This window comes from Pyxicephalus adspersus, chromosome 1 (genome assembly GCF_032062135.1).
Source record: "Pyxicephalus adspersus chromosome 1, UCB_Pads_2.0, whole genome shotgun sequence".
Taxonomy (NCBI): Eukaryota; Metazoa; Chordata; class Amphibia; order Anura; family Pyxicephalidae; genus Pyxicephalus; species Pyxicephalus adspersus.
In genome coordinates this window covers 64,715,972-64,727,583 of record NC_092858.1, presented here as the reverse complement: position 1 = coordinate 64,727,583, position 11,612 = coordinate 64,715,972, and positions in this window count along the sequence as shown.

Below are 11,612 nucleotides of genomic sequence, written 5' to 3'. Positions count from 1 at the left end.
AATGCCTTGTCCCCTAAATGATGCTAGTCATTACTGATCACCCCTTTTGCATAGCTAGATTTCTTCATGTGAGGCAAATGACAACTATTGTCTGCGTCTCGGACTAGAATAAATAGGAAAGCAGGAACGCCAGACAGCTTGGCAAAGAGTATTTGTTGAAGTAGGTCAGTAGCTCCCTTATATTTCTCCCAGGTATCTTTTCTCATATTTCTCAAAAGCAGAGATGTTCAAGGTATATTACAGCCATCATTCTGAATAAACCATTCCTTTTTTTCCATATTTAGGCCTATTGCATCACTGTGCATTAGGTTTTAGCAACCACTTAGCTTTACTTTTCCATTGGTCCACTCAAACTATGGGATTGGCTGTTCCAACCGAGAAACCAAGATAAACCCCAGTCAGCCTTCAAAGGATTACCTACCTTAGTCCACAGTTCTGCCAGCATCTTTTCCTCTGATAGTGATTAATACCTCACAAAGCCTATCCTCTCTTTAGTTTCTAGACTTTCTAGAGAAACTTTGGATACACTAATGTATTTAGGGATGTGGCATCTTTATTATGAATATATGCAAGGGCTCCAAATCATATAGATTTTCTTTATTGAAATGCACTAAAATTTTAAACAGACACTGTTGGGATGCAGGCATCCCTACTATCTGCAAATCTAAAAGGAAAATTATATTGGCTTGAGTCAATTGTATATACACACACACAAATCAAATATTTTATTCAACTGACAAAGGGTTCTCAAAGTACTATTGATTAACTAAGAAACCATCTGCTTTTAAGCAAGTCTTGCTTTAGCAAACACACATGCTTAGACCTGTCGGAGGAAATTATTTGATCCATGAGTGTGTTTTTACTTTTAAAAACAAACTCATGGATTTAGAATGCATGTAAATATGCAAACAACCCATATTAAGTATTGTGGAGTCAGTGATTGCAATGAAAAATCCTGACATAGACGTCTGTAATAATACTTCCCCAAATGGTGGTCAGTGGCAGTAATATTCTACTCCCAGGAAGGAGACTTACCTGATCACAGGCTCCAACTCTGCTTCCTTTTTCATTTTCCAAAGCAGTCAAGTTTTTATTGGCACTGTTGAATTGTTATCACTCTGCCTGACACAGCACAGGCTTTATTTCACTCACAGCTGCTCAAAAGTTGGCACAATCCTATGACATGGGGCCACACACAAAGCTAACAAGTAACATCCCACTGGTTGCATGCTGGCCACAGGGGCTCTGAACTTCTTCTAATGTGCCACTTACAGCAGGGCTATTGTATTTTCTTCTTGTATCTCACAAGATGTAAACCTGAATATATTTGAAACTCAAACGAAATGTTTCTTGTGTAATTTGTAAATAGTTTTACTGAAACAATGTAACTTTTTCTATGTGGTTTTCACTTGGAGAAGTTGATGGCCACAATTAGCGACCTCAGATTCTTTAATAATACATTGCTTGCAGTATGCTGTGCAGATTATGCTACCCCAACATAGGTCGTGGGGGGAATCTTAAACCTAATATATGTCCTACACATTCTTCCAATACAGCTAAGCTTCATGTTTACCTAACAATCTTCAAAAACTTTCATTAACATCTTTTCGTTGATTTTATGAGCTGACAAGTGACCGCTATGTCTGCTTTTTTTTTCTCCCCTAGTGCCAGTGGCTGTGGGCAGATACCCAGATCAGGCAGGGTATTTGTACAATTACAGGCAGACTACAAGGGTGTATTGGGCACTGTATGTCTATATACCATGCTGCATAAATGCAAGATGGCTCAGCAATGAGAAACCAGGAAGTGACTTGGTCTTCCTATAAGTAAAGGAAATTAAGTTACTTGAAGGTTTGCCCAGTGATTGGGTTAAGGGTGGAAAAACTGGACAATACCAGTACAATTTAAGTCAGATGATGGAACAGGATCACAACTGGAATGAAGTTGCTACCCTGTAATAGGACGTCCCTGTCAAGCACCATCATGGCAGGGTTATCAGTATCTCTTTTAATAAATGCAACAGATTTAAAACGATAATTAGCAACTGTTAAAGATGCAGTAGCACAATAACGCGGACCTAAATGTAGACAACCCTTTTATGTAAGGTAAAAAAAAACAATACACAAAACACGGATGCCGGGACGACGCTTGCCCCCACCCGAAGAAAGAAACCTCCGGACCGATCGACTGCTCTGCGGGACTGAAGGCAAATGAATTTTTTTTGTTTTGGGTGAGGTTTGAGTTTATTTTCTCCTCTGTAAGATTTCATTGATTAGATTTAGATCTACTTTAATATTGGCCAAAAACTGAAGCATAGAAAACTAGAGCCAATATCAGCTTGTATTCTACAAACCAGAATACTTCCCGAGACTGTGAATAAGACAGAACACCCAAAAAGGACTTTTCCTTGTGTGGTTTGAGCGGGGTGACGTTAGGACCCCCTGCAGCTATTTTACACCGCTTCTACTGCAGGCTCACCTGCAACCTAAATCCATCCAACTAAATGGCAGTGGTTGAGAATTATTTTATGCTTTTGGTTGCATAGTTGCTTTTCCTCTTCTGGAGGATTTAATGCACCAAAGGCGCAATATTGTGAAACACATTATCCGTGGTGCAGATTGCCATGTGCATGGAAGCAAATACCTGTGCGGTTTTTCCGCCAGAAGTATAAAAGGAGCCAATAGGTGTCACTGGAAGATTCTTTTTTTTACAACCATAATATTTAGACTTTCTATTCACTTTCTGTCAATGGCTAACAGATCATATTACTAACTTATGTTGGACCCTTCTATGGCCAGCACTGACCTCCCCATAAATATCTCTACTCTGCACAACACATGGCTGCTCTCAGCTTGCTGCCAGGTACCTGCTTCTTGTAGACAACAGAGCAGAACTGCAGCCAGGACCCCCACAGTGGCTGCTGCTATGAAGGAGCCGCAGGACGACATGCCGAGCAGCCCGCTTCTTACCTACTATCCCACACCGAGCAAACCGCATCAGGACACTTCCGGGAGCGAAGCTCAGGCCAGGATGATTGGCAGTACAACACACCAATCAGGAAGACACGCCAAACCACGACTTGCAGAACAACCAGTGGGCGTGACAGGCGTCTGATCAGAAAACCAATCAAAAAGCGATCACGAAAACAAGGTAACTCGGTGTGACAGGAGCCTTCTGTCAATGTTGGTGCACGCCTAATAAGGACCACTGTGACGTCAGGGTCATGTGACTGACCGCCTGTCACGGCCGGGGGATTGTGTTAAATCACTTCTGCCACCTGCTGGTTAACCCCTCCACTGCCAAACCTTTCTTGTTTCTAACACACCATAAAGTGAACATTTTGGTGCATAGAAAGGTGCTACAAATGCTAAAACATGAAATATAAAAAGAGACCCTAAAGAATAAAGCACTGTCATTTTCCTGTTTATTAACCTTTTTTTTAGTAAAAAAAATTAACTCGCCTTGATTTTAGTGCATAAAACACAAGATGATACCTATTTCTTTACAAATTACACTAGGAAACACATTTTTTGTGGAGTTAGATCTTACACTTGTTTTTTTTTAATTTTTGCATGGTGAATCCAGAAATTAAACCCCAGTTTTTGCTATCACAACCAGTTTTACGATACAGGGTACCCTCCATTTTTGTCAAAAAAACATACAATGAAAAAATATTGAAAAATTAACTTGAATGTATTGTTCATTAAAATTTCATTTGTTCATACAAAGTATTTATTGTTACCCCATGACATTTTTTTTTTAAAGTAATACATTTGAAATTTAATCGGGTAAGCGGTTAAGGTAAACATTTACGCTCATAGCTTTTCCTGGAGTGTCAGTGTTAGGACAAGCTGGCCAGATGCTCCAACAATAGTCAGCCATCATATGTACATCCCATCTACCCTGATACCGTCCTTCCATGACCTTCAAATCTTGGTGGAATTGCTTGCTCATCACTGACTGCACCAAGGATTTCCAGGAAGTTAGAAAAATGGCTATGCAGAAAATGCACCTTGATGTTCATATTTTGTAGCTCTCCAAGAGTTTCGGGACAATTTTTGTGTAATTATTTGCTTGTGTGTTTCCAAGAAAGTCAAATGGCTTTGAATGATAACCAAGCATTCTTTTCGACTTCTGACATTGTCCTGATGAAATGTTCATCTTTGATGAGCTGCAGAATCTGTGGACCATCAAACACACCGGCCTTTACTTTTCAAATGAGAGGCTTGGAAATGCCAAAATGAGGTACTTGAAACAGTCTCCTTCAGTTGGCAAAGCTTTAACCAACTGCTTCATCAGACCCAGTTTCATGTGCAAAGGCCGGAATATAATATTTTTTCTATCAACAAGTGGCTCATGTAGAATGTTTGGATTACCTGGTTTTAGGGCAGATCTTGGACGCCAATTAATTTCCACCCAATGCCTCTCACGAGCTCTGCTGTCCCACATGCACAGATAACAGGGAAGCATGAAAGTTAAAATAAGTAGAGTTTTCCATCGTAAAAGGGTATATAACATACACATGCCAGAGTATTGTTGCCCATGGCGATTTGTCGTGCTTAATTCAGGTGAAAATCTAACATGTATACAAGGGTCCCCGTACAACATTTATGAATCCACAGAGATTGGGTTAAGGGTTTTTAGATTGTAGTGACGTATAGCTCATATCTTGTCAAAGTCTCATTCCTTAACTAGGCAGCACACTATTGCAAGTCACATGTTACATTTACACAACTGAACACTTCATGGGATAATTCAACACATTTTATTTTTTAAATGATTATGCATGGAGGGTGAGAAGTGAAGAATTTGGTAGCCCATAGAACAAGAAATAAACATGAACAGGCTCAATTCACTACACTTTAATGATTATTACTGGAAAAAAACATGTGACTGGAAATCATTATTGTGAATGCCACCATTTGTAACACAACAAAGTGCATATAATGGGTTAAATGACTTTAGTGAGCAGACTAAAACATTTCTAGTAGAAATGTATGTAGTAATGTAATAAGACACATATATCATCACCCTCACCCTGTTGCATTATGGGTACACATGCACTTTATCATGTGTTAGAGAAAACCAAAACAACATTCAGTTCTGTACAGGGTCTTTTAGGAAGTACTGCACAAAATAATTGTAAATTATCCATTTGTTCAGGCACAGCATGGTTTAAAAATTCTGATTATCCATATATCCATATATCTTAAATGATGGTGCATTGGTGGCCCAGTTAAAATCAATAGTAAAGTTTTTGGACTGTCCTAACACAATACACATTTAAGTGTTCAAATTTTGAAATGTTAGAGCCACACACCAGGAAGCAGTGGTATAAATGGACCCTTATGGTGGCTGTACAATCCTGGACTCGTACAAGCGTTTGGAATTTTATATGCAGCATATTGGAGGAAGCTGAAAACCCTAAAATTGATGCTTAGGCAGTTAGGAGCTGGACACCTTATTAGACTTATATAGAATGAGAACCGTGCAAAATGCAGGACGTTGCCTGTCTGTAAACATCGTTTATGGCCATAAATCCAAATGAGCTCTCTTTGTGCCGACAACTTAAACATAATGAAAAGACAGATCTGTCTTTTTATATTGCAGATGAATGTGCACTTTTATGGCGGTATTTTGCATTGTTATATTGTTATATAGCTATATATGATTTTCACACATTTGCATAGGTTTTAACGTTTTCAAAAATGACTTTGCAGCGCTGACCATACCATAAAATCAATATTTTAACAACCAAAATTACTATTGTTTTGTTCCTGTTCATTGCCGATTCTTGCTCCTCCCTAGCCCTTTCCTTATACCATGTACACTAAATAAAATAACAAAATCAGTGAATATACCCTGTGCCAGATATATCACTGAATATATACACTGGGTACTGATGACTTTGTAGTAGGTAGGCCTCTTCATAAAAAGTTATCATCATCCAGCATTTTCTCCCTCTCTATAAATATATATATTCTGAGATCGCCCGTAGCAACAGGGGGCGATTAAAACAGGGCCAGCAGGTTATCAGTGCATCAAGGGTTTTATTCACTAATACTAATTTAAAAAAAAAACAGGCAAAAAAAAACAAACCGCAAAATAAAGCCTGGCCACTTGGCCCCTAACTAGCTGTTAGATCCCTTTACTAACAATCCAGCCCAACCTAGTGCTGTGCAGGACTCTAAAGCCCTAACCATACAGCTTTTCCAAATATAGTCAGTGACTTTAATCACAGTTCACCTTGGCCCTCCACCTAGCTCACCAGCTAAGAACCGAGCCCCAGGAATAAGCAGGATGGGAGTTTATATCCCCAGCCTAATTATCAGGATGGGTTTTAGCTGAGACAATTACACCTGATCATACCCAGGCCTCTTTAGCTCCCCCATCTCGCCAAGAAGCACATTGTCATTCAGCTTGCTACTTCAGTACCCCCTTCAGGTCAAAAGGAATAGTGTCCGATTACACTGAAAAATACTCTGCATATAACCTGTATCTGGGGCAAATGTACCTATCATCTTGGGTCTTCGGTGGCCAGCTGTTACAATATATATATATATATATATATATATATATATATATATATACACACACACACACACACACACATACATCCATTATCCCTTTCCTTATATATTCTACATACATTAACTTCTGCCTAATGTGAAGAAAACAAATCCCACTACAAACATTTTATATTGTATTGTAAAATATTACAGAAACAGTTTAGAAGCAGCAGTAACTTGTAATATTTTAAAACTGCAGACACTGTAAGATATAAGATTTTGATGTCTTTAAGACATTTTATCCTATCCAACCAGAATTCCAAGCTCTCTGCATACCTATCACTAAGGTGCACACAGCATTCACATTATTTATATAGCTGATATATTACGCAATGCTGTACAAAGTCCATAGTCATGTCACTAGCTATTCTTCAAAGGGGCTCACAATATAATGTCCCTACAATAGTCATATGTCATTACAACAGTCTAAGGTCAGTTTTGGGGGGAAGCCAATTAACCTTCATGTTTGTTTTTTTTTGGGAATGTGGGAGGAAACAGGAGTACCCAGAGGAAACCCACGCAAACACAAGGAGAACCTGCAAACTCCAAGCAGATAGCAACCTGTGTGAGATTCGAACCTGGGACAAAGCGCTGCAAAGGCCACAGTGCTAAGCTATGCCACCGTATTAGGTGATGAGGGGTAAAGTAATTACAGACACTAGATCATTGTTAATACAGAAGACTGTTAATGACTGGTTCCAGTGACAGTAGGAAAAAAACACGCTGTGTACAGACATCACTATTTATTCTATGACAGAAAGGAAGATGAGTAGGAGGTGCCCCGCTTTCTCCTTTGGTGGTTCTCTGTGAAACATTCCAGCAGGACAGATCACCAAGCAACGATGGGGAACAGCTGTACAGACACTGGATTTTTAACAAATTACCACAAAATCCTAGCATCTATGTGGCTTAACACTCTCAGCTCTAACTTTTAATTTTAATATATTGTGAAAAACTTCAGGGGAATACCAGAACAACTTTCCAAAGCCATGTGCCACAAGAACTGTCCAGCTGAGAACACGAATAGTAGAGAGCCATTTAGGTACTTAAAGTGCAGTTTAAGACACACTAAACTTGTAAAAGTATAGGAACTGTAAGAAAATATAGGTATTTATGGATTAATAGTTAAAGTCCTTAATCATGTTTTACATATATAATACAAGTGCTAGAAGTAGTGTAATAGTGACTGCAGTAAACAGGTATATAGATTAGCCAGTATTTACATAAATGGTATGAGTGATTGGACTGTCATGTGCTAGTGAGGTCGCTCTGAACTTTGTACAGGGCTGGGCAAGGCAATAAATAAATGTAGCCATTACGTACTTAGCAGAACTGATAAATAATCAGAATCTATTAATAGCAAGGGTCTGCAATGAAAAGTGCATAGGTATAAATTATTATAATTAATAATGAAAACAAAACGAACTGTCACCGAACAGCTCATCAAAGTATGTTTCTATGACTAGAAGAAGGAAAGACAGCGATTTAGTTATGACTATTTATTTACCTATACTGCTAAATAATTCAGCAGCTTCCAGCTTCTTACTGCTGCACATGTTGGAAAAGACTCCAAGTCCCTGCTGTTAGGGTAACTGTAATCTCTAATAAATGTCTAGCTCAAACCACCTAAAGCTGCGTACACACGGCAAATTTTTCTCGCCCGATAATCGGTATCGGCCAATTATCGGGCGAAAATCTGCCGTGTGTACAGTCGGTCGTCGTCCATCGTCCGACGACCGTCCTGGCGGATCCATGGACGATGGACGACGACCGATCCTAATGAAAGGGAAGGGGAGAGCGCGCAGCAGGGTGCCGCTCCGTCGCTCTCCCCCTCCCCTCTCCATAGAGCATGAACGGTGCTGTATGTACAGCATCGTTCATGCATCGTGCAGTCTTTTCTCGTTGGAAAGGATCGTGAAAGATCCTTTCCAACGAGAAAAATTGCAGGTGTGTACGCAGCTTAAGTAAGAGTATATAGCTATACAAATCTAAGATAAAGAGGTCATTTCTTTCACACCTCCCCAGCCTGTGGTGCACAAGGAAGTTTGGATTAGAAATAGACTCACAAAAATAAGGTGGGGTGTCCCCATTGGCCAAAATCACCCTATTTGTTTATCCCAGAGATGTTGGGGAATCCAAATTTTACAATTGTCTAAGGAACAGGGGAAACATTTCTATGGGGGCACTTGTTGGAATTCTCCCCCATCCACTCACACAAGAGAGGGAAATTCTCTCTACATAGAAAGCTAAAATAAAAGACTGGGAATTTACATAATAACCTAAAAAAATGGTTTTAGATTTAAATATACTTAAAGAACCGATTGATATTTTGCCATGTTTGTGAAATGCATTAATGTTTATTTAATGTAACCAATTCATTTTTATGGGCTGAGATTGATGCAAACAGACATGCAGAACATAACATTGACATGCATTGGGGTGTGCTTCAGCCCTCCTGCATCCAGGAAGCAATAAAAGGACAGGTGCTTTGATGGAGGCTGTGCCTTCACAGACCGACTTATTTTTACAACTGTAGTCCAGGTAACACTAGTATCTATCCATTAGAGGGTCATCTTAGGGGGAACATCCATGTACTATAACTTTACTTTCATATCAGTCACATCTGTCCAATAGAGCCCATTACTACCACAATGCCATAAACATCAGAATAAACTAGTGCAACATGAAGAATATTTTAAAGGTGTGTGTCACAATGTACTGTGTCACAGTCATGAGTTTATGTGTCACCGGTTAGGTGTGTCCCTTACCCGTAAGTACAATGAAATAGAGCTCAGAGCACCTGACGTCATGGCAATTTATATTCTTCTATGAAACAAGATCGTGCACATGCTCATTACAAACATTTATCTACAAAAAGAGTCATAAATCCACTGAAACTGATGGATAGTGAAACCACTAGAAATATTACTGCCCCCACCAATGAGTGTCCTGGAGCCTCTCCTTCTATAACATAAATGGGCAATGTAAAAATGTTAACTGGTCCTAGCGGTGAATGGTAAATCTTCTCTTTATTCGGGGCAAAGTGACCACCTTACTTTAATTTCCATCTCTTGCAGCATATCACTACCTTGTCCTAATTCTCCACCAGTCTTATCAGCAACAGGACTCACAATAAATAAATAGTACATCCAGTTATGGAGGAGGACGGGACATGTCCATATCACACTACTTTCCCAGTCAGTGCTGTCACACAGGAATTCCATACCCCTAAATTAGCTACCACTCCACCAATCCATACCTTAGACCAAGCTTTTTTGTCTCATTTTAGGTGGCCAGAAGGAATGACCTGGGAGAAAATAGGGGTTAATATGAACTTCTTGCTTTACCCTACATAGACAAGGAACAGGTTCAGATTAGGACTAACCAGAAACCAAACTTTCTCATGGCCGGCGTAGGTAGAGGGCATAAGTAAATGATGCTGAGCTCATGGCTTAGTTTGGGCACACTACAATGTGCCTAAATAACAGTAAAAGTACAGCCAGCAAGTTAACAGTTGAAGAAATGATGGTGCAACACAGAAGCATGTGCACTTTATCATTAAACAAGGATCTGGGAATTTCCCTACCTAATGACCCATCATATAGAGGTCAGGGTGTCAAAATGTGACTGAATCATTACTGTGTTCTGCATACTATAAGTATTTCATCTATCAGTTGATTTCTTCATACACAACACAGGACACTGGCAGTATCAGCACACAGTTTCCTGCATGTCATGTTGTTGGCTTTCAGTGAACAAAACGTTAGAAAACAGTCAGCCAGCCCACATAGTCACATCCGCTGTCTGGATTTGTGTACTCTCTTTCAGCGTCTCTGCTTGCCAAGTGCACTATGATTGACTTTGTTGTCAAGCAGATATTCCCACAGGTAAACAGGGCTTTAACCCCACAGGTTTGTGTCCTGGTGGCAGAGATGACTTCACACACACTTTCCCAGGAACCCAGTGTTTTTTTTTTTTTTATAGTGGTAGCGGAGGGTTTTCAAGGAAGTAGCCTTTCCAAGTGAACCAAAGGTCTGTTTTATTTCCTATGTGTCCTTTTTTTTAAATACACTATATTGTGTGTTCAGAATTATGCTGCACAAAGATGCATGTTTGTGTAAACTAGACATAGCAAAATAAATCTGATTTTTCTGAAACACCACCTAGTGCCCTTGGTGTGAATAAACCCTGAAAAAATCATAATAATTTTTAAATTAACATGCAATTGTAAAATATGGGATTATTACATGCATAGAACAAGGGCCCACCTGACTGCATACAAAGAGAATGATTTGTTTAGGTATGTCCAACCCTACACAATTTTTGGCAAATCCAAAGTATGTGATTCCATTCACAGCATGTGTTGTTACCTTTAGTCTGACTGGGTGAGAAGACTAGTCCTCCTACTTTGTACTGGGGCCAGAATTACAAAAGATTTGTTTAAATACTTCTAGAGAAATATGAAAATATGATTTTCATTCAGAACTGGTTTTCTTCTTGTACAAGTCAAAGCAGCTTTAACATACCTGCCATGAACCTAAAAAAGATCTCAGAATCATTTAATATTGTCAAGCTGTATTTGCCAACTAAAGCTCATCAGCACATGCCCTTAATCAGCCCGATCCTGTATTCACTATAAGTTTGGTATTACAATCATTTCATGTCTTAAACCTTTCCTAACATGACTGGACTAGTTAGCTACTATTTAGGATTAGTAAACTGAGAACCTTAGCATTTAAGCTTTGTGTGTGCTGGAAAATCACTTTATTCAAATCAACAGTTTTATCTCCCATGTAATTATTTCTCTGATAAGCACCTGAAACTTTTTACTTATAGTCCTACACTTCTGACCTGTAAATTCATCACCTTCACACTTTAACTTATCAAACAGATGGTGCAGTATATGTGCCAACATACAGATTACTAAAGCAAGGGCAAAATGACAAATTACTGCTTAAGTTTTCCACCTTTGTATTTTAACCACCTGGGCGTTACACTGATGTTCAGATTTCTGTACCAAAAGCGGTACACTGTTTTTCATGA